Raw genomic sequence first — 25731 nt, forward strand, 5'->3', positions numbered from 1 at the left:
GAGCACGGTAACCTTTAATTTGTGCGTCTCTAGGTACTAGAAACATGGGCGCAATATAAACTGGTATTTTTCTTTATTTTGTTATCTGGTGCTAATAAAGTTCACATTTTCAAACACAAGCCTGTATTAAAGCCAAAGGGACTGTATATGACTATATATGTCAATTGTGCATAGTTCACAAGGATTAAAGCTCGCTTATTACAATTTACTTTTCTTAGTAAAAAATAAAATTTAGTAATCCAAAGGTATTAAAGTGAGAATGCATCGGTCAATGTAAATGATACAAAGATAGGTTTGTTTTTTTTTTCAAACATCAATATTTCTAAGGTTGAAGAAATTGCTCTGTGGTTGAGAACTCTTGTTATTTGTGCAAAGGACTAGGGTTCAATTCCCAGAACCCACTCAACAGTTTCACAACCCACTAAAACTCCATTTGCACATAATCTGATGCCTTCCCCTTGCTACTGTGAGCAGATATATAAACATGCTCATTCTCACTCATAGACAAACACCAACACATATACATCACTAATAAAAGTAGTCTTTTGAGATTTGGCATCATAGAAATGGCAGTATATTGTTATAGCATGTATACTTGTTTATATTTAACATAAGTATGAAGAAGATCATATAATGTTTCTTGTAAATATATCATTGTTCTTTAAGTACTTTGACATGTTATAAGATGCAGGTTATACAGATGGTGGTATAATTACTACATAATGAAAGCTAAACATGAAAAAATGGTTTGAAGTTATAAAATGTTGTGAATGAAATCCAAAGTCATACATTGTTGTAAAATTATAGTATACAAAAAGCTTACCAGCAAATTAACAAAATTAACAATGCATAATAAAATTGAAAAATAGAGACAAATTAAAGATTATCTTAAATTCTGTGCTTGCTTTGCCAACACATATATTAAAATTGGAATTCTACAAATAAGATTAGCATGGCCCTTGTGCAAGGATGACACACAAACTTGTGAAGCATTCCATACTTTTAGGCAAACAACAAGATGTCCAAGAAGAGTCTCACTGAGGGCCAAGCATCAATGTTGTATCAGCGACCAGACTCAAAATAGCTCAATGTCTCTGTAATGAACACTTGCACGTTGTGGGACAATGCTCTTTTATCCTGTCACTTGTATTATTTTTAATAAAATGCTGTTTGGCCAGCAGCCAAGCAGGAAGTAGAGGTGGGGCAATAAGAATTCTGGGAAGAGGGAAGCACAGTTTGCAGTTATGACCCAGACACAGGGGAAGCAAGATGTGACTTCCTCGCTGAAAAAGTTACCAAGTCACATAGCTAACACAGACAAGAATTATGAACTAATATAAGTTATAAAAGTAAATAAAAATCTGAAGTACCAGGACAACGAGTTTATAATTAACGTAGACTTCTGTGTATTTCTTTGGAACTGAATTACTGCAGGACTGGGCAGGACAGAAACCTCAGACAACACTTGCACATAAAAATATATGGGTAAATGTGTTTACTGCATGACTCTCTGTGACACATTACAGCTTCCATAATGGTATCTCCCCATTTTCTCTTTCCTTTTTTTTTTCTTCTAAATTTTATTTTATTTTATTTTGGTGGGGAGGTTGCTCGGATGAAGGACAGATGCAAAAGAATAGGAAATGAGTGAGACTGGGATGCCTAATGTGAAAAACACAAAGAATAAATAAAAAGGAAGTTTAAAAATTGTCTTAAATTCTGGAAGTATACATTAAATTTGCTAGTATTCTCAACTTTCATCTTACCCATAATCAACACATTGTTTTTATTTTGAAATACAGGTGCTTTCTATAGATTTCTTCACTTGTGTTTTTCTAATCAAACCATTATCTGGATAACAATGGAAATGTGTCAACATTTTTCGTTCCTCATATCTTTGATCACACACCTACAACTTCAGATTCAATTAAAAATTACAAACTAAATGCCCCTCAACTGAAGAATGGATAAGGACAATGTGGTACATTTACACAATGAAGGACTAAATAGCAGAAAAAAATAACAACATCTTAAATTTTGCAGGAAAATGGCTGGAGCTAAAAAGCATCATTTTGAGTGAGGTAACCCAGACACAGAAAGACAATTATCATATGTACTCACTCATAGGTGTCTTTAAACATAAAACAAAGAAAACCAGCCTACAAACCACAATCCTAGAGAAGTTAGACAATAATGAGGACACTAAGAAAGATTTACATAGATCTAATCTACATGGGAAGTAGAAAAAGACAAGATCCACTGAGTAAATTGGGAGCATGGGGACATTGGGGGAAGGATGAAGGGGGAGGGGAGATTCAGGAAGGGGAGCAAAGAAAAATGTAGAGCTTAATAAAAATCAATAAAAATATTATAATCTGTGAAAAAGTTGTTTTCTGTGATCAAGGATCACAATGACTAGATTAAGGGATATCCAGATGGATGATAAAGTACTATATTTTAGAATATCTATAAGAGGATTTTCAGAAGAAATTGTGCCTAAAATCAGTGGATTGGATAAGTAAGAGATACCTTTACCTTTGAGTGGTCATTATCCAATAGACTGAGTCTAGTGTTTAGATGAAAGAAAAGATAAAGGAAAGGCAATCCCCCAACGTAGATGTGAGTCATCTATTTAGGCATCCATCATTCATAAGCACAATGTTTTAACGACTCTTCTTATTTCTGGGTTAAAATAATACTATATTATTCTCTACTCACAATTACCTCAAATAATACAACAAAAGAGAAATAGGATTATATGCACTATAGGTAAAATTCTAAAATAGCCCCTCCAAAATCCCTCCTTCCTGTTGTATATAAGTAGCCTTTTCTGAAGATAGATAAGATACCATGCTAATTGCTACCAATGATTTAATGAGGATCAATTTGCTCATTGAAGTTGTAACTCTCAAACAGATGAAAAAAGAGAGGTCAACCCTAGAGTTTTGGAGCAGCAGAGGCATAGGGGAATGTCTCACAAACCAAGAAGCTTACAGCTCTAGACTATGAGAAATGAGGGTTCATTATTCCAAGATCTCAAAGCCAGAGAAGTACTACTTTAGGTACTCAGGACATAGGCTTGATATCCTTTGCTTTGCATGCCACCAGCCCAGCTCTATATAATTAAGAAAGTGGACACTATACACAAAGATGGATGGCTCACTTAATTAAGAAACTAAAATACAAATAAGTGTGCATTATCATATTAAAAGATAGCAATGGAGAACCGCTAATGTATATGAAGATTTTATCATTTATTATAAATGGAAAAGTGTGAAGAAGTACTATTTTAGAAGTTCAGTGAAATAAAGAATAAAAATAAGTAAAGGATAACATACCAAAGTAAACCATAATCAAAATCCCAGAAATTATGACAAGGAAAAGAAATAAGCTCAAGGATTTCCCAATTTAAAAGAAATAAACCTTACAGTAGGGAAATGTTAGAATGACAATGGATTTTTGCTTTGGGTAAGGTCTTCCTGTGTAGCCAAGGTTGCCCTAGTCTTTCAGTGTAGCTCAGACCCTTGAGTTCATGGTTCTCTTCCATCAGCCATGTGAGGACTGAGATTACAGGTGTATGCCAGAGTGCCTGATCTCTCCTTTCCTCTCATTGTTAATAATGAATCTTCTGCTTTTAGGAAACACACACACACACACACACACACACACACACAGAGAGAGAGAGAGAGAGAGAGAGAGAGAGCGCCCTGGCACTCTTTCACTTTCTTCCTTGTTCCTGCTTTATCAGTTCAGGACTCAAACCATGGTACTGTCAATGCTCACAAGGCTCTTATTCCTCAATTAAATTTCTCTCAAACATTCTAATAGACAAGTGTGTGAAATGATCTCAAATCCATTCAGAGGGCTAGTAGCAATATCCCATCAAAGTAATCAAATACACTTAGGACTAAGTTGACACTTTGCCTCTCCAACTCCCGAAGCGCTTGATAACTTTAAGGCTTGATGCCCACTGGAGATGTGCAAACAGGAGCTTGCACACGTAACTGCTGAGAAAAGTGAGGAGAAGGCACAGAGCTGCCTGGAAACGGAGAAATGGTACTTAACACAGAACTACAAAGGACAGGCTTCCAAAAGCAGGCGGAATTTATACAGGACTATTTGCTGAGATAAACAGTAACAGCCGCTTCATAGAATATCTCCTATAATATTTGTACACGCATGATATTTTACCACACATTTGGATTGTGGACTGCCTCTACAGAACGTTTAACCCAACCTTTCCTTCACACCCTTACAAATGCTGTGCTTAAAACTCTATAGTTAGTATCTTTGAAATGGTCAAGAGTACAAGGTTTCATTATTAACTATAGTGAAACTATACTTTTGATTCAATAATATTCTATTTATTTATTCTGTGAGTGTGTGTATCCCAGAGCTAATACATAAGACAGAGAAAAACTTGTGGGAGTTGCTCCTACCCTTCTACTATGTATGACTCAGGATAGAATTCACATCCTGAGCTTTGGTGAAAGTAAATGATCCATCTCACTGGTCTCCAGCTATAATTTTAAACACAATTTTGAAAGTGAAAAAAATAGCACATTGATGAGAACACTCGTATTATAAAAATATCACAAATGTATGAAGAAACAATTTCAGAAAGATAATACCTATGGGTCAGTGCTTTTGTACATTTAAATATTTATTAATAATTTAGATAATTTCCAAATCTCTATAGTGAGCACATGTAAACATTTAAATTACAAATTTTGTAATAGCATAACTGTTTCAGGGATAGCCTAACACCCAGCTTCTCAAAGCAGGGAGAACAGCAAAGCAACAAAGTAAATCCCACAGCAGCAAAGCAAAGCTTTTCTATTATGAGCCTGGACCTTAAAAAAAAGTTTTTGACATTTGTTCTCCATTTGAGCTGAGTGGAAAGCACCACTTGAGATAATTTGTCATTTTGATTTATTATAAAGATTGAAAGTACAGCTCAATATAGGACTCAACATGGCCTCCTCTTCTCAGAAGTGTCCAATCTGGCCTCCTCAGCATCTCAGGATTCTTTATGCAGATCCACAGTGATGGCAGAATAAATTCCCTTTAACTTTTGTAGATTTCATTCTCTATATCTAACGTGATGATATTGATGCCAGCCAGATAAGAATTTGCAAAAATAATTCTCACAGAAATGTGTGGAGCATATTCCTCTTGCTGAATGTATATACACCATACATATACATATTATAATTGAAATAAACTGTCTGTGTGTAAATATAGATACAGATTGCATACCCTTAAAATGGCGATAAGATCTCACATTGACTAATACAAATGCATTTTGCAAATGACATTTTTTTTAAGAGAGAGGATTAGATTTTCTCAGAAATGAAATTTGTAAGGCCCCAATATTTTCCATTTTACATAGATAATTTTAAGACCAAACAGAAGGGATTTAAATTTTTTATTTTATTAATAACGTGTGATTTATTTTGGGTACCAAAGCGATCTTATTATTTTAAGATGGTCAGAGATATATGCAAGAAAGAAAGAAGGCCAAGATTCAAGGAAAGAGACTGGAATACAACATGCCCACACAGACTTGAAACAATCTGGTCATCGGGTAACAAAATAACAGGTTTCTCTACACATTTCCACAGCCTCCAAGAACAGTCACTGAATGCTAGCACACAAACAAAAGGGACATATTGCAGAGGTGACTCTTCCAGCTGGGAATATGAAAGGCTTGACCAGCCAAAGTCAACGTTTGTCAAAGCCCTACCATGAAAAACTCACTCTCTTTCTAAGGAAAAGTGGCACGTTTGAATATGTGGCAAAATTTCCATTTTTAAACAGTCACTCATATCCCTCAAAATAACCACAAACTTTCCATTTTTTATATAAACCCAGTTTTTCATAAATATCTGTCTTGCTTGCATTTGCATATGGGCCACTGTCTTTCCATAAAGTTAACTCATGTGATGTAGTCTGCGTGGGTAAATGTGGAAAGTCTCTCAGATGGCTTGGATGAATTAGGAGGAAATTAGTTTGCATCCCCTCATCCAAGTAGATTGTCACAATCTGTGCATTTTACTTCCCTTGTTATCATATTTATCTCAAAATTCAGATGCCCTCCTCTCCTTTACCCATCTCCTGGTGAAAACAAACAGGACAGATCAAGGGGACATAATCACCTCATGGTCCTATTTAAGGATCAGACAGTAGTTAAGAGACTGAGTGCAAGAATGAGTATTATTGGTTTAAATCTGGCATGTGACCTTGACGCGAGGTACCTTGGGAGATGCCCAAGAAAATCTCAATCAAAGCCCTAAGTACAGAAAAGCAAATGGCCTTGCTGTCCTGTTTGAATATTGCTGAATCTGGTGTCTGTCAAGATGTCCCTTCAATGGAACCTCTACTTACAGGGACTGCCAATAGGCGACAAAAATAGGCACCTTCACAGTTTGTTTATAGGAATATGGCTGATCTCACTTCTGAGGAAGTTTGTATTTGACACAATACTTATGTACTGTATTAAAACACGATTATTCTTATTCACACCAAACAATTAAGAGGGTTGTGGATTTCAAGCTCACAGTGAAAATTATTTTTCACTTATAGTTCCAAGGGAGTCTTTCCCTAAACTTCCTTCCACCAACTGCCAGACAATAGAAGACTAAAGTCTTAATCTTCAACTCTGATTTTCTCCGCAAATGAGACTAGCCACAAGAACTCAAAATAATTGAGATGCGAAGATGGTCCTCGTTCTCCTAAATTGTGTTAACTTCATCTTGTTTGTGTCTCCTATCCTTTTACATCTTTATGATGATTATGTCCTAAGATGATGGTCAGTTACCCATTTATATGGTTTTCTTTGTCCTTATCAATAACTATGCTGGGAGGTCTTATCTATTTCCTATCAACAATCCTATCTCAGCACGATGGTGCTCTCTCTCCCTCTCTCTCTCTCTGTCTCTCTCTCTCTCTCTCTCTCACACACACACACACACACACACACACATGCACACATACACACACACACACTCCTACATTCATAAATAAAAACAGTCTGCTGATTACTCCCATACAATATTATTTGTATATGATCTCAGAACTGATCATTGTTTATTAGACAACCAGTGGGGAGTGGTTCTTTCCTAAGGAAGGCCATTTCTCCTGATCCCAACATTCCCCATTTGCTTGAAGGTATTTGTTTAGGGTTGAGACACTGTGAGTGTTCCCTCTTCTATGGTACCATGTCTATTGTTGTCATCCTTGCTCAGGTCATGTTTAGGCAACCTTGATGATGTGACTTTGTGGGACTATTTTCTGACATGCCTAAGAGACACAATCTCACAACAAACTTTCTGCTCCTTTGGCTGTTACAATTCTTACACCCCTTCCTTTACAATGATTCTTGCTCCTTAGCTGCAGGAGTTGTTCTGTTGATATATCAGGTGGGGCTTGGCACCAGAGAATCTCTTGCTCCTCTGCATTCTGATTGGTTGTGATTTTTTTGTTACGGTCTTTATCTGTTGCAAAGAGAAATTTCTTTGATGAGAGATCATAACTTTACTTAGGTATTGGATAAATATTTAGATTTCGGTTAAGAATTATGCCAGTCTATTAGATCAGGCACACTGTCTCAGTGGGTGGACCAACCCCTCATGGTCCTGACTTTCTTGCTCAAGTTCTCCCTCCTTCTGCTCTTCAACTGAACCTTGGGAGCTAAGTCCAGTGCTCTGATGTTGGTCTCTGTCTGTATCTCCATCCATTGCCAGACAAAGGTTCTATGGTGATATTCTAGATATTCATCAGTGTGACTATGGGACAAGGCCAGTTCAGGCACCCTCCCCTCTGCTGCCCGAGGACTTGGCTGGGGACATCCCCGTGGACACCTGGGATTCCCTCTAGAGCCAAGTCTCTTGCAAACCCTAAAATGGTTCCCTTAATTAAGATATCTTCTTCTCTGCTCCTATATCCGCCCTTCCTCCATCTCAACCCTCCCAATCTCTCAAGCTCTCCCCAATCCTTCCCTTCTCCCTTCTCTCTCTCCCTCCCCGCATCCCTCACCCCCATCTATTTTGTCTGCTTCCAATTTCCGGGAGGAGCGATATATGTTTTTCTTTGGGTTCACCTTGCTATTTGACTTCTCTAGGCTTGCGAATTATAGGCTTAATGTCCTTTGTTTATGGCTAGAGTCCACTAATGAGTGAGTACATACCATATTCCTCTTTTTGGGTCTGGGTTATTTCACTCGGATAGTGTTTTCTATTTCCATCCATTTGCATGCAAAATTCAAGATGTCATTTTTTTTTAACCATTGAGTAGTACTCTAATGTGTATATGTTCCACACTTTCTGAGACAGTGTGCCTGAACTAATGGGAGCTCACCAAATCCAGCTGAACTGGGACTGAATGAGCATGGACTCTGAATGTGGGTGACAATGGGGGCTGACTGAGAAACCATTGACAAAGGCACTGGACTTGATTGCGCTGCATGTACCGGCTCTTTGGGACCCTGGTCTGTTGGTATGTACACCTTCCTAGGCCTGGATGGAAGAGGGAGGGCCTTGAACTTCCCATAGGACAGGGTACCCTTCCCTCTTTTAAGACTGGAGGGGGAGGGAGGAGGGTGTGGGGGAGTAGGAGGGGAATGGGAGGAAGTGGAAATTTTTTAATGGAAAAATAAATAAATAATAAAGAATTATGCCAGTCTAGTAAAATGGGATCTGAAGGTTGTCATCCAAGATCCATGCTTCACCAGCTTTGTGCAGTTGGCTATGTTTCCAGTATGATACATGCTTTCCCTCTTGCTGCATGAGCCTTAATCACAGCTAAAGAACTATTGGTTAATGCCATGGTACATTTGCTAATGTGCTGTCGTTAAAGTTACTTTTCACGCGGGTCTTTGATATGTTTCATAGGCTGGTTATAGGTGGGTATGATTGCTGATTGTTTTCCTCCACTGAAAGTTTGTATATCACCTTCTACCTGTATCATAAAAGATATCATAAAGGCTCAGAGAGGAGCCTTTCAGGTTAGGTGTGAGTGTGTGTTTGTGTGTGCGTGTGTGTATATGTGTGTGTATGTGTGTGTGTGTATGTGTGTGTCTCTGTGTGTGTGTGTGTGTGTGAGAGAGAGAGAGAGAGAAAGAGAGAGAGAGAGAGAAAGGGAGAGAGAGAATAATTAAAGAAAAGGAGGCTATAAATTTGAAAGAGGAAACTAGGAGAGGAGAAGATAATGTAATTATATTGTAATTTCAACAAATATTGAAAATATTACAGTGGTGAAATCACCTTGTGATACATTGTTATCTATTGAATGATGGTTCCATTTAGAGACGCCATCCATCACAGGCATGCAAAATATCACTAAATTCTTGCAGGTGATCTTACTCTGGTTAGGAAGCAGATGTACATGACCACCAGTTTGAATCCTTTGTAACCCAGGTTGCTTCCAGACCAGCATGTTTCCTTTTTCAGGGTTTCACTACACATTTCCTTTTCCTACATCTCTCAAAAGGCAGCATGTGAGGATTTCATCTCTATGAATATTGCAAGAGATATGTTAAACAATATATCAGTATAAGTAGGTGCAAAGGCTCCAATGAGATCATTTAGGATCCAGTTCCTCTGGAAGTTTTCTAGTCAGCATGACCGAAGTCAACTAACTAGGATGTCACCCAGATTTTAGTATGTAAGAAAATATAAAAAGAAAGTAGTAGATGACACACATGCTCTTACTGGAAGACAAGCCATATATGACAGATAAATCATTTATGTTAAAAGTTATTTCATCCGAAGAAATTCTTTTTGAGAGGTGCAGAAAACATTTTAGAATATGTCACTCCTAAAATGAACTAAATGGGTTATGTTTGACTGATTCATTGCATGAATATTTGTTGAACCTCAGCCATGAACATAACGAGGAACAAAGCAATTATAGCACTCTCCCTAATGGGAGCTACTAATGACTATTTTTGCTCTGGATTTATGACCTGTGAGATCTGAGGTGTTTTCAAACAATTTTTCCAAGACCTTAGTTAAGTTCTCAGCTCTTAAGTAAAATATAAATGGAAAAAGAAATGGTTTCAAGCTAATAGGATGATACCTTGAACAACAAACACCACTGAGTCTGCACATTTATATGGCTGAGTCAGTGGTCATACTCTCTGAGAGCAGAAAAAAAAAGCTGAAAGGGCTAAAGGTCATCCACTACCTAAGAAGCACTCAGGGTTCTAAACCCATTCATTCACTCCCTACCCACTGTCTATTTCTCTGCATATTTTATCTCTGTTTTCTCACACCATAGTCTCAGAAGCAGTTTCTGGAATAATGAATAGCAGACATAAGAGAAGTATAGAGATAGTCTTGTAAAGTTGTTTCTTTTTACCAAAGTAGAAGAAGCTATCAGAACCTGCAAAAACCCATTTATTTTCTCACTGAATAGAAAGGAAACCCAGGAAATCAAATACCTTCAACAGAGACTATTTGCAAAGCCAGTGTATGGTGGCTTGACTGTAATCTCAAGATATTTAAGAAGGAATCAAGAAGATCAGGGATCAAGGACATTCATGGTTACCCAGATGAGATTATTCACAGTTGTATGATATTCTTTCTCAAACAACAAGAAGAAAAGAAAAAAAACACTTCAGTAAAAATAAAAGATATCCTTAACCATCATTAAGGCATTCACGGCTAACATGATCTCTTAGAGTGTACAATATTTTTGCTGTAGCAAAATCAAGGCTTGCTTATTAAAGTAGAGGGAAAATATCATTTAGATAAGCATGCAATGCTATCTGACACATGCATCATCTATACAGGCATCATAAAAATCATTACTTTTTTAAGTGTTCATTGTTTCATCTAACTGGACGGTGGATTCCAAATTCTATGACCTTTTTAGGTAATGCTATTCATCATTGCTTCTATTTTTCTACTTTTAATCAACGGTACTTTGTGTTATCAATAATCCTGAATGCTGTGCACACTTTAGGAAATTAATGCAGCATTAAAGATTACTGACAATCTCAAATTCCAAGTGAAACCAAACTTTTCTTTCTATCATAATCTATATTGGACTCTGCCAAATTAACACCCCCCACAAACACACACACATACAGCTCACATCAAACGTAATAGTTTTCTTTGAAATTATTTTATTAGGTAAAATGGAAATAATATATTGCTTCAAGTAATATATTGAGTTAGAAATTACCAGATGTTACCCTAAGTCATCAAGTCTTGCAGGCCTGTGATTTGTAGATGAAAATGACCATGGACAGAATGAAGATATAGCTAAGGGTAGGTGAAATCAGTCAGATGATTTTCTGACACACAAACCTGAGGGCCTGAGTTCAAGTTCCCATTGCTCATACAAAATCTGGTCACAGTGATGTGTTTGCAATCTGTTGTTGAGGAACTGAGGACAGAATGGACAGGCTCTTTTGTTTCAGTTTCAGAGACTGTTCCAAGAAAACACTCATCATTGACTCTGATTTACACACACACACACACCATACACAAATAAAATAAAAGATGTGAAAGAAGGAATCCATAGCAAAAGTAAATAAATAAAAAAAGGAGAGGTCTAACCAAGAGGTGCATAAAGAAAAGGAATCATTAGCAGCAAAAGAAAAAAATAAAATAAAGTTGCAAAGTGAAAAATTACCAAATTACCCTTTCAAATTTAAAACATAATGGGCGTGAGTTCATTGCAGAAGTAGAAATAGTTCTATTGTAACAATACAGTACAATTAGGCTTGTCTGCTCTTCAAACATCTCCCGTGAATGTGTGTATATTTCTACATAATTATTCAGTTTGATACACGAATAGATAAAAATAAGTTTGAAAGGAAATCTACAAAATAATCTCACAATGATATTGATGAAATAATATTCAGTAAGATGTCACCAAACATAAATTAATGGTTAAATAAAAATGGTTAAATAAAAATAATATTCAGTAAGATGTCACCAAACATAAATTAATGGTTATATAAATAAATAATTTATATCAAATAAATTATTTGATATAAATAATTTAGGAATACAAGTGTGGTATATGATCATATAGTCTACTAAAATGAGTTATTATACTTGTACATTAAAGGGGAAAACTCATAACAATGGCTACAAGGCTGATGGAAGGCTTTAGAAAAACTTCAAAGCCCATAATGGCTACAGATCACTTAGGATATTAGAATTAGATAGATACAATTAACACATATTGTTCAGAATGGTAAAAGTGAAATGATTTAGTGGGCAAAGTGCTTTCCTTAAGATCTAAGTTCAAATCCCTATTACCTATGTAAAGCTGGGTGAAGAAGTGTAGCTCTGTGATCCCATACAGGTAAATGAAAAGCAGCCTGTATCACCCATGGAAAAATATGAAGAAAGCACCAAATAACAGTAACAAATAAAGAAGGCTATTTTTAAATGGTGAATGTGATAACTGACGGCCATGGCTGCCCTCTCTTCTGCACATGTCTGTCATGCCACCTACATGCCTGTACTTGATAAGTACATTTGTCACATCATAAGCACAGGGACAAATACACCCATTATATATGAACACAGAAAAATAAATTTAGAGATTAATAGTAAAATGTGAATGACAGCCAAGGGTATTGGTACATGCCTGAAATCCTAAGATTTCAGAGGTAGAAGCAGGGGGATTAAGAATTCAAAGCCAGTGTCAACCTCACTGACATGTGTGACATGGGCCACTGCTCCCTTAAAGAAGCAAAATGAGGCAAAGAAGAAATGCCCAGTTGCCACATTTGGTAAAAGATGCAGAGCCATTGAACCCTTATGACCCTGATGTAATTGGTAACAATTACCACAATGACTTTGGAAAGTGGATGACAGAGTCAGCAAATGCTGAATATTTCCGTCCTCAACTGCCCCTTACTTCCCTGAACTGCAGAAGATGTTTTAAATATTTTCTCTAGCTGAGTAAAGTTTCAGGAGGGTTCTTCCTCACTTTAGCATTGCTCTTGGATGCTGAACTCATTTTCTTAAACCACTTCCTTGAGAGACAACTGCAACTGTAAGCTATTCCTCTCCCTTTATGGAGCAGATGTAAATCTTTTCAAAAGTCTATTGCCAGTCTAAGAACCCAGGCCAGCTTTCTGGAAGAGTCTGGAGCCTTCTTCAGTTCCCTTTTTCCAGTATCTTTGAGTTTGTCGTATATAAATCTTTCACTTATTTCTTTATAGTCATCCCATGAGATTTTGAGCTATTGTGACAGAAGTATTATTTCCTGACTTTTTCTCAATCTGTCATTTCCCATAAATGAAGGTTGTTAAATTTTGTGTTAATTTTATATTCTGATACTTTGCTGAAAGTGTTTATGAGTTGTTTCTTAGTGGAGTTTTTAGGGTCTGTTATGTATAAAATCTTATCATCACAAATAAAGATATATTGACTTCTTCTTTTCCTAATTGTTACATCTTTGATCTCCTTTGATTGTCTTGTTGCTCTAGCTAAGATTTCAATTTCTATAATTTTTTTACGAACTTCTGTCCCCAGATTTCTGGAAACTATGCAGAACAGAAGCAGGAAGAGTGGAAGAGCAAAGAAAGGAGGACGAAACCAAGCAGTGATTTCCAGGCAAGCCAGAGCTGATACACACAAGAACTTGAGAGACTGTGGTAGCACACACAAAACCTGCACAGATTCAAGCCAGAAGTTCCCAACATTGAGAGGGATTGTGGACAAGAGCACTCCTAAGCACAAAAACTCCCTCCGTTTGAATCTGCTTTCAAAGGAAATAATACTTATCTCTAATGCAGTTTCATTGGGTATATATACTACATTAAAGGGAGGGTCCCATGCCCAGAAGTAGATTGCCAGCTTAAAATGAGAGAGAGAGAGAGAGAGAGAGAGAGAGAGAGAGAGAGAGAGAGAGAGAGAGAAGAATATGTGTCTGTGCATTTCTTGAGATTCCTCTGTTTTTTGTTTTTTTTTTTAATTCTGGTTTGTTTAATTCTGCTGTTTGCCTGTTTATTTTCTAAAGAGAAAAGAACAAGATGGCAAAAATTGGATGTGCAGGCACTGTCTTGCAGTTAGAGGTAGGGAAACTACCATGATCAGAACAGAGTGTAGATAAAAAATCTTATTTTCAGTAATAAAAAGGAAGTAGTAAAGGGGTTGGGTCTGAAAGGAAACTGAGGGAGAGTGGATCTGTGGGAGAGAGGAGGATGAGGGGGAGCTGAAGGGAGTGGAGTGAGGGAAAACTGCAGTCAGGATGTATTGTGTGAGAGAAGAATCTACTTTCAATTAAAAAAAAAAAAGAGCTGGTTGAAGTCAGATGCCCCTGGTGCACTCTTTTAATCCCAGCACTCCAGAGGCAGAGGCAGAGGCAGAGGCAGAGGCAGGTGGATCTCTGTGAGTTCATGGTCAGTCTCTTCGACAATGCAAGTTTCAGGACAACTGGAGGAACACAGAGAAACCCTGTGTTGAAAATAGAAAAACAAACAAAGAAACAAACAAACAATATTAGGTGACATCTTTCTATATTGTAATTGATGCAAATTCAAAGGGGAAATTGGTCTCCTTGTCTCTATGAGATCTGAAAGATTTCAGTTGGTGTCTCTTTCTAAATTTCTAAGCTATCTTCTATCTTGAATACAAATAATTAAAAGTAGTGTCTGAGATATAGCCACTCCAACTCCTAATGGCCTTCCTACCCACCTATAATGTAACACAGTTCAATTAGAATACCTCTACTCTTTAGACCCCAGTGTTAGGCCTTTAATTGGTTTCCTAAGCTGTTTAAGATTGTGGGCTATAAATTGTAGCTCAGTGTTTATAACAGAAACAAGACTACATACACCCCAAAAGAATGGACTAGAAAATTCATGAAAGCACCCTTCAATATAATCTTAAACCTGAAATTAAACCATTGTATATCAGTAGTTGAATGCACATGTAAATAATTACACAGTCACAAGAGAGTAGTTATTGAATTTGAGAGAAAACAGGCTACAATGCTAGGAAAGAATACCATTACACACACACACACACACACAGAGAGAGAGAGAGAGAGAGAGAGAGAGAGAGAGAGAGAGAGAGAGAGAGAGAGAGATACATGCATGCACATGCATACACACACAACATAAAGAAAAAGAAATTAGTCACAAACTAATATATTGTATTTGGTTCAACTTCTATAAATTACAAAAAAGTGTGGCTTATATATGGTTCTAGGAATGTGGTTAGTGAGTATTCTTGGTGGGAACATTAAGAGAGTTACTCAGAGTGATGGACAGATTCTGTCTCCTGTTCAAGGAACTGGTTCCTAGAGTGAAGTCAGATTGTGAAAACTCAGCACACCGGATGGCTATGAACGATGCACTTGTCTTTATGGATATTGCCTTGAACACTAAAAAGTCACCCAGGGATCTTGTTAAACATACAGACTTTAAGGCTGCGTATCCAGAGCCTCTGATTTAGAATATCTATGAAGGCGCTGTGATAGGAGGGAGAACTTTAAGAAGCAGGTGGTCTTGGCACACTGGAAAATGCTGCTTTTGAGGGCCATAAGGTAATGAAACTCTGGCTACAGAGTCTTTCAAAGGACCGACAAGAATTAAAATCAAAAAGGAGAAAGCCTAAGCTTGACAAAGGACCAAAACACTGATGGAGATTTCTACTGTGTCTAGGAACTGGGGCACATCCATGAAAACAGGTATGATTTGGTAAATCATGTGAAAGGCTCTTTCTACTTCATTTTGCCATGTTTGTAAAATGCTCCAGATAGTTTTCATGAACAGGAGCAGTAACTTTGGTGGTAATGGAAGTCGCAGAAGACCCCAGGTAGAGCAAGTGGATGGAGGCACAGCTCAATAAGCTAGAAATCTGATCTGCGTCCTACCCTGCCGTCTCCAAAATTGATGCAGTCATTCCAGTTTCACTACCCAAATCTACTCCCGTTTCCCCTTAGCCTGTAACATAAAGGAACTTGTCCCAGGTTGCTGTGAATCGGGTATAGCCAAGCTCTGCTGAGTGTTACTACAATAAGCTGCAAGCTGTTTCAGGTTTATTGTACTGTTTGTGCCAACACAAGAGTAGAGTTTGCAGAAAATGGTGAACCCAGGCTAAGAGTGTTCTCTGAAGCATTCTAGGTGACTGAGGAAATAGGGGGCTAAGCAGGATCCTGCTTTATAGATTCTAATGGTGAGGAAGTTATTGTAACATTTTCCTGAGTAATCTAACATAGCTAGCAAACCAAGTATGCCTATCTTCCGAATATAAAACACCAAAGGCTATAGGGTGCCGTTGCAGAGAAGAGTGCAGTCTCTGTGACCCCCTGTGAAGATTCATGAAGCTTTTCTTGTCTTGTCTCCTTTTCTGACTTCTTCCCTGCTACCTTCTGCCTCACAGGACAGCCTGCATTTTTTCTATAATAGATGTTGAATCCCCGACTCACTAGTCTACAGCTTTCCTGATTTGTCTTTTGACCCATTTTAAAACTAATGGATTTGTGTGTGCCCCTTTTATATCTTCCCATATCTTCCCCAAATCATGTGATTTCTACCTCCTTTTGCTGTCACTTTGTTTTTTTTAAAAAAGTAAATCAATACAGTGTCTTTAAAAAGCCCTGGCACTCTTGTCAGTAAATATACTGCCTTCAGTTACTTGTGCTCACTAAATGCTGAGTGATATAATATCAGAGCATCTCCTACTGAAGTAGAGGAAAGGCACTATTGTGAGCTATTAGTTTAGGATTGATTTCCATAAAGATATAATATATTTTTTATGTATTGCATCTAACCTTGTTATTCGTTGGATTTTGTGAAAAGCTGTTTTCTTATTTGTGTGCTATCAGGATGATTTCTGCAGGGGTGAGATGCTGCATTTGTTTCTGTAGTTTATATGCTGGCAAATGCCAATGGAAGCCATTTAATCAAATATAGCTCTTCATGTTCCCACGCATATTCTAAAGCTTAGACTCAGAGTCAGAATGCCTAAGTGGACACTAATGTATCTCAACCTCTCTCTGTTTGTATGTCCTTACCTACCAAATGAAAACATTAATAATAGGGTCTCTTTGTGATATTGGAAATCAATTGGCAAACCGTGCACAGGAAAATACAAACTGAGAAGCATTGTGAAAATGCCTGTCGGTCCTGCACGATGAGAAAAGTCCAAGCAAAGTGGGTGACAGAAAAGATCAGGGGATTTTCCCAGCGATTCCCATTTCCTGCTGTCGCTCATCAATGTGGAACTTGCAAAGCCGTCAGTATTCCCTGAACCTGTATACAAGAAGACATGAGCCTCAGGAGAAACTGTAGTTCCACAGACAAACAGCACCGCAATCAACACATGTGCTGCACCCACAAGGGCACAGCAGCATCCAGCTTTTATTACCTAATAATGCCAAAGACCCTCTGCTCGCTGGCTAGGCTTTAGATTTCCTCTTTACCTTGCTTTTCATCGTGTTTGGAAGGTGTATTCAGCATTTAGTTTCCGGTTTTAAATACATGAGGGACTTGGATCAGAATTCCCAGCAGTGACTGCCATAGTATTTACCAGTACCTGGATTCCCTCATTCCAACAGCAGGAAGAAGGTCCATGGCTGCTCCTCTCCAGGCCTCCTCCATGAGGAGGAGACACATATTAGTAACTGTACTTGTTGGCCTGAGAAACAACTGACTCCTGTGACGCTCCTTCACCCTTTAACTCTGAGCCAGAATGAAACTAATATAGGTGCTATCATTAGGTATTTGGTGAGACAGCTGGTCACGTCGCTCCTGAAGTCAGGAGAAAACAGACACAAAAGCCTTAGGAAAGGCCCCATTCCTCCAGCCATCATCCCCTCCTGAAGTCTCTACAGCCTTACTAAACAATACTATCAGAAGAGGACCAACTGTTCAAACAGAAGAACCTATGGCGGATGGTTCTCCTTCAAAGTATAACCCAGTAAAATCAGCTAATCCCCCACTTCCCAGCTTGGGTGTCTAGGATGTTTCTGTTCTCCTTTATTGTTATTTATTTATTCTTCAACCACTTTATGTATGCACACAGTGTATTTTAAATGCACCCACCCCTATAGCCCCCTTGTATCGGCCTTCCTTTCCCAATAGACCCTTCCTCACAAGTCTTCCTTCCTTCCATTTTCATGCTTACTTGTTTTAAGTCCGCTAATCTTAACTTTTTGTTTCCTGGAATAGCACATTGGTCTCCAGCTAGAAATATACCTCTTTCCCCTTCCCTTGCTGACAAATGTGCTCACACATCCAGTGCTTAATAGTCCCATTTCTCTGCAGCCCACTCATTCTTCAGCCCACCACAATCTGGCCTCTTCCCTCAACAACAGCAACAGATCTCCTGTCTTTATTAAAGCATGTTTTCCTCAAAGTTGTTATTATTGCTGAATGAAAACAATTGTAGGAGTTTGTAGCTCCTTTAGTCATCCTCTTCTGAATGTGAAGGTGTATTTTAAAGATTCTACTTGGGACATCATGAAATGACACTTGGGAGACTACTCAGTCTCTGTCTTTGATCTCTCAATGTTAATTTTTGGAAAAAGATAATGTACCAAATATAGAAGTGAGATCATGTTCTTGTACAAAGGTATGGTTTTGAAAATTTTTAAATTAAAGAACTATAATAAAGCAAGCAAATTGTTTTAAACCATTGTATTAAATAAAGTTAAATTCAAAGGATTAGAAATGAAATACTGGAATATGACTTATGAATATGCTTAGTCAACAGAAGGAATTCTTTTTAACATATTTAAAACAATAAAGTATTAAGAATTTGTTCTTCCTTACTCTTTTTAGAATGTTTGTGACTCTACCAAACAACAAAACAAAACAAAACAAAACAAAAAAAGCAAATGAGTGGTAACTTCATGGTTAACTGTGCATACTATTTTGCAAAGACCCTGTGATGTGGTTCTCAGCACCCACACTATGGGGATCACAACCCCTATAACTTCTGTTCCAGGACATCCAACACGTCTAGCCCCAGTGGATGCCTGCCCCCAAGTATAAACTGGTCCACAGACCCACATAAACATTTAATTTAAGCTGATAAAAACAAATATATAGGATCAAAAACAAATCAACTATGGAAGTTCAATCCCCAATATGATAGGGTAGAAAAGTACAATCTTCAGGGAAGGGATTAAGTTCAAAGGCAAGCACTGGTAATAAGGTCTTTGCAACAGAGGCTTGAAGACTTGTCTGTCCTCCACCTTGTGGGCAAAGAGCAAGAAGTAACCAACTGAGAAGACACTGCCAACTTGTCTGACACAATGACTGGAATTCTCAGCCTCCTGTACTGCGAGAAATAAATTCTTATTTACAAATCACCCAATCTGTGGTATTTTCTTATAGCAGCCTGAATGGTCTTTGTCACTACTGCTGACAAAATGGTGATGACTCTCACCGCTTTAAACAGGGCTTTGAGGGAAAGCAGTCAATCAAAAAATACAAAGCAAAGATTGTGTGTATGTTTGTGTGTGTGCAGGGTCTGAAGCTTTAAGAAATTTGATTAAAAGAGTGGCTAAATCAAAAGCGCTCAGCAAGTGTGAACATCAGGGTGAAAACCAGTAATAAAACAGGGGCTGAATCCTCTGCCTGCCTTCACTGCTCAGTGTTTGCAAAATAATGAAACAGCAAAGAGACCGGCAGAGAGGGAAGGGGACTTTTTCTGAAGTCATCCACAATCCCGAAGCACCCCCGTGTGATTTTAAAACTTACCATGTTTCTGGCAAGGGAAATGAAGTTAAAAGCTCTGCTGTATCCTTGCAAAGTCCACAAAAGGCACATTAACATAGTCTATAACTGAACATTTAAATTTTTGCTTTGGATTATGTAATGCTCTATGAAATAGATCCTTCTGGAATGCAGATGGAAGGAAGAATTTTAAATTAATGGTCAAGGGATCAAAATTCTAGTCTAGGACTTAGACGGCCTTAAACAGGACCCCAAATCTCCCATTTCTCTGTGCTTCATTTTCCTTTTCTCTGAAACAGTAAGTGGGGCGGACTGAGTCATCTGTAGGCTCGCTTCGACTTTGATGCTAAAGGGGAATAAAACACAAACAAACGGGCTCTTCACCGGGTACTTACTTGCTGTTGAGCACAATTGCTTCCTTTTGGTAGAAGGACATGATCGTTGCATTTATTTTTTTGGAGCGTAGTTGTTTTACATTTCCACAGTGTGCCCATAAAGCTATGTGATACTTTCCAAACAAACATAATTAGGAATCATTCTTTCGAATGTTTCTCATCCATCCTTAGACGGCAAAGTCCAGAGGTTGCAAATGGACTCTAAGGAACATTTTATCAGTTTGAAACTACTGGAATTAGGGAGGGCTCCTAGGATGGCTAGGCAGGGAGAAGTGTGTGCTGCCAAGACTCACAACTTGAACGTGATCCCCAGGGTTTCCATACTTGAACGATGGTGTGCACACTTATGCACACAACAATGTAGTTCTCTTTCTTAATGATTGCTGCCTTTTAACCTATGGTTATCCTAGTCAGCAACTGCAATGCCGCAGCTACCAGCAGCTACAAGACACAAGAGCGGCAGCCTGAGAAAATTCTGTTCCCTCAGGCACTGACTCTTTCAAAGCTATTAAGAGAACTTATCTAAATCTCTGTCCCACTAAAGAACACAAGAGTCAAAGATTGAGGGAGAGTCCTGCTTGCCAGAGAGGCTGAATAGCAAGAAACTCGTCTAGCTCACCTCTTGTCTCCCAAGAAGTTCTTGAGCTTTTTCTTGCCCTTTGTAAACCCTTCTCCACCTAACTCCTCCCTACAACTTCCTGTCAGCTAGTTGCTGACGCAACCTCCACACAGCAGATGAAGAACATGAACAAGGAAGGCAGGACCATGAGGAGTGCATTCATCCACTGATACAAAGGGACTGATCTAATGAAAGTTCACCAAGGACAGCTGGACTAGGACTGAACGAGCACGTGATCAAACCAGATTCTCTGAATGTGGCTGGCACGGGGACTGTCTGAGAAGCCATTGATAATGGCACTGGGACTTGTTTCCTCTGCATGTACTGGATTTTTGGGATCCTAGTCTGTTTTGATGCTCACCTTCCTAGACCTGGAGGGAGGGGGGAGAAACTTGAACTTCCCACAGGGCAGAAAACCCTAACTGCTCTTAGGGCTGGAGAGGGAGGAGGAGAGGGAGTGGGAGGAGTGGGAGAGTATTGGGAGGAGGGGCGGAAGTGGAAACTTATAAATTAATAAAAAAGAAAAAAAAACACATCTTTGCATGGTTAAACAAATGTTCCAGAGCATAAACAAAAGTAACACAACTTAAAATAATATTCTATGATCCCAGCCTTCATCCAGGTACACCTTCCTCTCTTTCCCCCTTCCCCCTGGGGCCACAAGATCTCCCCAGAGCAGCTCCCTTGCGCGCTGGGCCTGGGCTGTGGGCACAACCAGGCACGGGCAGTTCCTGTGTTTTGATAGCCTGCCTGAGGACAGGCAGGACCTGTGTCAGCTCAGCCACATTCCTGGCCAGCAAGAGGCAGTGATCTTCTAGCAGACATCCATTGGAGGAGGGGTGAGTGTGCTCCTAGACCGAGGGCTTCGGCTAGGAGGAATTCAGACTTTCCCCGCCCCCCTCGACTTCCTGATCACCCTGCAGTGGTGGCTCCACTCTGCGGAGCTCTCCCGAATCCCATCCCAGCCTTCATCCAGGTACACCTTCCTCTCTTCCCCCCTTCCCCCTGGGGCCACAAGATCTCCCCAGAGCAGCTCCCTTGCGCGCTGGGCCTGGACTGTGAGTGCAACCCGGCAGGAGGGAGTGCCTGTGTTTCAATAGACTGCCTGAGGAAAGGTAGGCCTTCTGTCAGTGAAGTCCCTGCCCAACAAGGGAACCTGACCCGGTACCAGAAGATCCAATAGAGAGCATTTGAAGGAAGAGATGGGCAGATGCCAAGGCAGGAACTCCTCCAACAATGTAAAAAACAACATGAAAACACCAGATCCCAACGACCCTACAATAGAAGGACTTGAACCTCTTAATTCAGAAGAAGTGGGAAAAAGTGCCATTATGAAAGCAATAGAGTCTCTTAAACAGGATATGAATAACTCCCTTAAAGAACTGGATGAGAAGTACAACAAAAGGATTGAAGAAATGAGTAAAGAAATGGAGGAGAAGTATAACAAAAAGTTCGAAGAAATGAGTAAATCCGTGAATGATACACTGGGAAACCAAGAAAAAACGATCAAACAGATAATGGAAACAGATCAAGAATTGAAAACTGAAAGGGAAGCAATGAGGAAAACACAAAACGAGGGCTGGCTGGATGTGGAAAATCTAGGTAAACGAACAGAGACTACAGAATCAAGCATAACCAATAGGATACAAGAGATGGAAGAACGAATCTCAGAGTCTGAAGATACCATACAGAAAATAAATGCTCTGATCAAATAAAACAGCAAATCCAACAAATTCTCATCACAAAACATTCAAGAAATCTGGGACACAATAAAAAAAACCAAATCTAAGAATAATAGGGATTGAAGAAGGAGAAGAACTGCAGATCAAAGGACCAGAAAATATATTCAACAAAATTATAGAAGAAAACTTTCCCAACCTAAAGAATGATATTCCTGTGAAGGTTCAAGAAGCATACAGAACACCGAATAGACTTGATCAAAAAAAACCATCCCCTTGCCATATAATAATCAAAACACAAAACATACAGATTAAATAAAGAATATTAAGAGCTGCAAAGGAAAAAGGTCAAGTAACTTATAAAGGTAAACCTATCAGGCTTACACCAGACTTCTCTATGGAAACCATGAAAGCCAGAAGGTCCTGGATAGAGATACTGCAGAAACTAAGAGACCATGGATGCAAACCCAGACTAATCTACCCAGCCAAGCTATCGTTCACTATCAATGGAGAAAATAAAATATTCCAGGATAAGAACAAATTTAAACAATTCGTAGCCACAAACCCAGCCTTACAGAAAGTAATAGAAGGAAAATTGCAACCCAAGGAATCCAACATTGCCAACACTGCCTACAATAACTCAGACATCTAGCGACCCTTCACAAGCTTAACTCAAAGAAGGGACACATACAAACTCTATTAAACAAACAAACAAAAAATAATAATAACCGGAGTCAACAACCACTGATCATTAATACCACTTAATATTAATGGACTCAATTCACCTATAAAAAGGCACAGACTAAGAGATTGGATACGAAAACAGGATCCAACATTCTGCTGTTTACAAGAAACACACCTCAACCACAAAGACAGACATCTACTCAGAGTAAAGGGTTGGGAAAGGTTTTTCAAGCAAACGGACCTAAGAAGCAAGCAGGTGTGGCCATTCTAATTTCCAACAAAATTGACTTCAAGCTAAAATCAATCAGAAGAGATGGAGACGGACATTTTATACTCATAACAGGAACAATTCATCAGGAGGAAGTCCCAATCCTGAATATCTATGCCCCTAATATAAAGCCTCCTACTTATGTAAAAGAAACACTTCTAGAACTCAAGGCAGTCATCAAACCACAGACACTAATAGTAGGAGACTGCAACACTCCTCTTTCACCAATGGACAGGTCAATCAGACAGAAACCTAACAGAGAAATAAGAGAATTATTGGAGGTATTGAATCAAATGGACTTAACAGACATCTATAGAACATTCCACTCAAATAGGAAAGAATATACCTTCTTCTCTGCAGCTCATGGAACCTTCTCGAAAATTGAACACATACTTGGTAATAAAGCAAACTTCCACAGATGCAAAAAATATTAGTAACCACCTGTGTCTTGTCAGATCACCATGGATTAAAGTTAGAATTCAACAACAGTGCTACCCCCAGGAAGCCAACAAACTCATGGAAGTTGAACAGTCAACTACAGAATCACCCCTGGGTCAAGGAAGAAATAAAGAAAGAAATTAAAGTCTTCCTTGAATTTAATGAAAAAAAAGGCACAACATACTCAAACCTATGGGACACTATGAAAGCAGTGCTAAGAGGAAAGTTCATAGCACTAAGTGCCCAATTAAAGAAAATGGAGAAAGCACACATTGGAGACTTAACAGCACACTTGAAAGCTCTAGAAAAAAAAGAAGCTGATTCACCCAGGAGGTCTAGAAGACTGGAAATAATCAAACTGAGGGCTGAAATCAACAAAATAGAAACACAGAAAACAATCCAAAGAATCAATGAATCAAAAAGCTGGTTCTTGGAGAAAATCAACAAGCTTGACAAACCCCTATACAAATTAATCAAACGGCAGAGAGAGAACATGCAAATTAATAAGATCAGAAATGAAAAGGGGGACATAACCACAGACACAGAGGAAATTCAGAGAATCATTAGATCGTACTACGAAAGTTTATATGAGACAAAGTTGGAAAATGTAAAAGAAATGGACATTTTTTTAGATAAGTACCATATACCAAAGTTTAACCAAGGCCAGGTGAACAATCTAAATAGACTTGTCAGTCATGAAGAATTAGAAGCTGTTATCAAAAATCTCCCTACCAAAAAAAGCTCAAGACCAGATGGTTTCAATGCAGAATTCTACCGGAACTTCCAGGAAGAGCTAATACCTATACTCCTTAATGTATTTCACAATATAGAAACAGAAGAATCATTGCCAAACTCTTTTTATGAAGCTACAGTTACCCTGATACCAAAACCACACAAAGACACAACCAAGAAAGAGAATTACAGACCAATCTCACTCATGAACATTGACCCCAAAATACTCAATAAAATACTGGCAAACCGAATCCAAGAACACATTAGAAAAATTATCCATTATGATCAAGTGGGCTTCATCCCAGAGATGCAGGACTGATTCAACATATGCAAATCTATCAATGTAATCCATCTTATAAATAAACTGAAAGAAAAAAACCATATGATCATTTCATTGGATGCTGAAAAAGCGTTTGAAAAAATTCAACACCCCTTTATGATAAAGGTGTTGGAGAGATTGGGTATATGAGGATCATACCTAAATATAATAAAAGCAATATATAACAAGCCGAAAGCTAACATCAAATTGAATGGAGAGAAACCCAAAGCCATTCCACTAAAATCAGGAACACGACAAGGCTGTCCACTCTCTCCGTACCTCTTCAATATAGTGCTTGAAGTTTTAGCAATAGCAATAAGACAACATAAGGGGATCAAGGGGATTCGAATTGGAAAGGATGAAGTTAAACTTTCGTTATTTGCAGACGATATGATAGTGTACATAAGCGACCCCAAAAACTCTACCAAAGAACTCCTACAGTTGATAAACACCTTTAGTAATGTGGCAGGATACAAGATCAACTCCAAAAAATCGGTTGCCCTCGTATACACAAAGGATAAAGAAGCAGAGAGGGAAATCAGAGAAACATCACCTTTCATGATAGCCAGAAATAGCATAAAATATCTTGGGGTAACTCTAACCAAGGAAGTGAAAGACCTATTTGACAAGAACTTTAAGTCCTTGAAGAAAGAAATTGAGGAGGATACCAGAAAATGGAAAGACCTCCCCTGCTCTTGGATTGGGAGAATCAACATAGTAAAACTGGCAATTCTACCAAAAGCAATCTATAGATTCAATGCAATTCCCATTAAAATCCCATCAAACTTCTTCACAGACCTTGAGAGAACAATAATCAAGTTTATATGGAAAAGTAAAAAACCCAGGATAGCCAAACAATCTTATACAATAAAGGAACTTCTGGAGGCATTACCATTCCTGACTTCAAACTCTATTACAGTGCAACAGTATTGAAAAC

The 25731-nt window shown here is 38.5% G+C and overlaps 1 non-coding gene across 1 annotated transcript; it reads left to right on the forward strand.

Moving 5' to 3' along the window:
- Positions 1 to 897: 897 nt before the first annotated feature.
- Positions 898 to 1004, forward strand: LOC125399527 (U6 spliceosomal RNA). Its single transcript, XR_007231690.3, has one exon. It is a non-coding gene; the product is annotated as a U6 spliceosomal RNA (small nuclear RNA).
- Positions 1005 to 25731: the final 24727 nt, after the last annotated feature.

This window comes from Myodes glareolus, chromosome 3 (assembly GCF_982192425.1).
Source record: "Myodes glareolus chromosome 3, mMyoGla1.1, whole genome shotgun sequence".
NCBI classification, from domain to species: Eukaryota; Metazoa; Chordata; class Mammalia; order Rodentia; family Cricetidae; genus Myodes; species Myodes glareolus.